The sequence below is a fragment of the Austrofundulus limnaeus genome, unplaced genomic scaffold (assembly GCF_001266775.1).
Source record: "Austrofundulus limnaeus strain Quisiro unplaced genomic scaffold, Austrofundulus_limnaeus-1.0 Scaffold237, whole genome shotgun sequence".
In the NCBI taxonomy this organism is placed as follows: domain Eukaryota; kingdom Metazoa; phylum Chordata; class Actinopteri; order Cyprinodontiformes; family Rivulidae; genus Austrofundulus; species Austrofundulus limnaeus.
Window position 1 is genome coordinate 871,179 of NW_013952639.1, and position 3,810 is coordinate 874,988.

Consider the following 3,810-nt stretch of genomic DNA (forward strand, 5'->3'; position numbering starts at 1 on the left):
CCAGCTACATTAGTTGCTGAGTTAGCATTTATATTGTTTTACTGGTCATGGTTTCTTTTGTATAGTTTTTCAAATATAAATATTTTAGCAAATTTTCAGTTATTTCAGTCATTCATAAACCAAATATTCAGCAACTTGGGGCATTACTGCTTTGACCTTCGTACAACTTTAATACTTTAATATTTTAACCTTACACTTATTTAATTATTGAACACTGTACTCTGAAGTCCCAGACATACATTATTCATTGTTATGTTTTACATACTGTTCAAATAGTTGTAGATTTTAGCTAATGTTTTGATTATTTTAACTTTAAGCTGTAATTTTCCTGGTTTGGATTTTTAGCTATTGTCCCTCTAATTTGAGCTTTCAGCTACTGTTTTTACATTACCTACAGTTTTGCTGATTTTAGCTTTTGTTTTGATTTTTATAAGTTCAGTAATTACATTTCAGCCTCTTCAACACTTCAACTCAACAGTCACACTGCATTTTAAATAAAATGCTAATTTTTCAAGGGTTCGATTTTCTGTTTTTCAACATGTCCCTAAAATTTCCATAAGTTAATGTGTGATCAACAGCTCATACGTCTTTTCAGTTCTTCCACAACATGAGAATTGTGTGGTTCACACTGTATGTGTGTGGTGTGGTCTAATAACTGCACCTAATATTAAAGTGAACATATTATTTTTCACATTAAATCATTCAGTTGGGGTCTATATAAAAGGGGAACTGCAATGCTTTGATTAGAATTCCTCCTTATTGTAACTCCACAAGCCCCTATTTCACCACTGCTTTGTTTTGAAGCCTCCATGGATTTTGACAATATGGCATTGTTTACCATTATAACTCAGTCTGTAGAAAACCAGTTTTTTAAGAGCAATTTAAGAATTTAATCAGAAACACTTGAAGCATTATTACTGTTGCATTTGAACAATTCTCTTTGAAAAAAAAGATTTAACACAAACTATGTTATCAAAATTCATGGTTTTTACTTAGGCTCTACACAAAATTAAACAAATTTAATAATAATAGCAAGCAGAAGGAGTAAAATATCTTGGCATGCAAAGCAGCACAATATTTTTTACATAAAAAAGCTTAATTACCTCTTTGGCCCTCTTTCATTTTGAATGATGCTCCTGCTACACTCACCACAACCTATTAGCACATGGCTGGTTTGCAGCAAATGCGAAAAGCCTCCTCTGGTGTAAAGGCAATCATGATGTTGTTAAGCTCTTAGAATCATCAAATAGGATTTATGCACTATTTTCTGCATTTCTGAGATGCYCTTTTTCACCCAAATCACAGTTTATACATCATCACTTCCTTCCTGTGATAATACTACCATGTACACCCATGATTATACCATGCCCCAGGCCCAGKCCCGGCCCAAATCTCTCAGACCACATCAGGATACAACTATGCACCACAGATCACGCCACAGTAGCATGGCAATACCACACYGGCAACAACTTTCACAATATGTGGCAGGTTTGTGAGCTTTCACCATCAGTTTAAGTCCTGCTGTTATCATGCAAATACAGTTCAGTAACATACATCACAATGCTTGACCACATCTACCCTTCTTCCTTCCTTGTCCAGCAGGCCTGACTATGATAAGATCCAAAAAGCAAATGAAGAAGAACTGAACAAGGCACTGGATTCAGTGGTATGTATAGTGCATGAATTGGAATGACTCTATTGGTGGTAGAAAGAGCAACAGCAGCTATGTTTACATGTGCTAAATTCTTTGATCGGATTGAAATGCTTTCCAATKAAATGTGACCCATCACATCAAAATGAGGATTAAGTCCAAAGGTGGAACATGGAGAAATAGGCAGGTATAGGGTTTTGATTAAAATGTCTGCAAAAATTGCATTTTGCCAAAATATAATGAATAAATGCCTTATTAATGTATCATTTGAATGAAGTGTCTGAAGCAGTAGCAACAAAAGAAACTGATTTTGATGAAAAACGCCTGAAAATTTTGAATTTTTCCCTGTGAGCTAGCAATGTTTTTGTTTCTTTCCAACTGGGAAATCTTAATATATAAATAATATTTGAGGTTCCCTCTTTATATTAACATCAAAAATTACTCAATAAATTTAMAARAAAWTAGGATTCAGACCAAACAGTAATGTATTATCATAACAAACAAGACAAAATAAACCATACCTCTGGAAAAGCTTATGAAATCAGAATGATCCAGGTATCAAAATGTAGATTTTAAAGCCAGGAATCTAAAAAGATCATTTTGACCAAATTTGACTTAATCCTCATTTCGATATGATGGGTCACAAATAATCCAAATGCATTKTTTACACGAGTGTTTACATGGATCAGGCTTTTGCTCAGAATAGAAGCACTGACATGCGCAGAGTTGTTTATTTCCCTAAAAAACACAGAAGAAGAAGTTCTACTTCCATGATGAACACAAACAAACATCTTCTGAGCAAYCAGAATGGACCTGAGACAGGTTTTAATAACGGTGAAGATGTTACTGCACTCCCTGGTTGAGCTACAGTTGATGCACAGATCCATTCATTCATTCATGCATTCATTGGGCAAAACAGTGCAGGCTGTTTGTCTTCCCTTTTTTCTTGAATGAGAGAATGGGATAAAAGTTCTGTGCTGCTGGAAACTACGGCACAGAAACTGGATGAAAGTCAGCAGACATGAACAGTCAGGTCAGTATTCCACAATCAGAATAAAATGATCAGATTAAGTGTTTGCATGCTGTTCAGATGATCAATCAGCATAAACCACCTCTCTCTTTAGGATTACAAACTCATTTGGATCGAGCTGAATCGAATCAGAATAATCCRAATGGGKTGTTTACATGGCACATTCTTATTCTGAATGGCTGTTTAATCTGATTACTTATGTCCATGTAAATGTAGCTACTGATCAAGATACACTGAGCTGATCTGAGAGACAGTCAGTGGTCACACTCAAGGAGGCAGAGAGCAGGTAACAAATCCAGATGAGAGACATACAGTAACTTGGAATCCAAAGTGTAAGTGTGAGGTCAATGTCCAAGAGACAGAGGCAAAAACAGATCCAGCGGGGGGTAAGGCAAGACAAGGTAATCCAAGAGACAGAAATAGGGACAAGATGTGAAGTGCAAAACAGGATGTGGAAGAAGGGGTGGATTACTGTTGGAAAAATGCATTCAAAAAACTGTGAGAGAGCCCGAGTCAGGAGAGTACAGATAAAGAGCATCTCACAGGCGTGTGGAATGGGCACTGATTGCAGCTGAGCAGGGGACAGAGCAGCAAGGAGCAGATGGACATAAATCATGACAACCATTTTATTTTCCCTCAAGTCTGTTCTGCTTCTCAGCTCCTGCCCTGCCCTCTCTCACCTCCCAGTTTTCACAAAGCMARGCTGGTTCACTCCATTTCTGAGCCATTGTTCATAGAGTTCCTCAGTTTCATTTCCCATGGGATACACAGAGGAGAACTGGACTTGGTATGAGAAATGCACAAAGCTCATGAGACCACCATGGCATTTAGTATGATAGCATAGTAAGGTGTTTGGTGGCTGTTGTCTGTTCAACAGAATGGCATTTTCAGAAGTTTTTCTGCATCGTTGCATGTCATTTTATTAGTCCTCATCCCATTAGTTGAATTCATGATTTTAAGCAAGCCATGACTTACTGCTGTGTAGAGATTACTCCAACATAACTTCTCATATTTAACCTAATTAATATCGATTAATATTAATATAGTTAATATACGAGGAAACGGGTTCTTTTCGATTTTAAATACTAATAATAATAACCATCACCTTTATTATGACCAAGACTTTGAC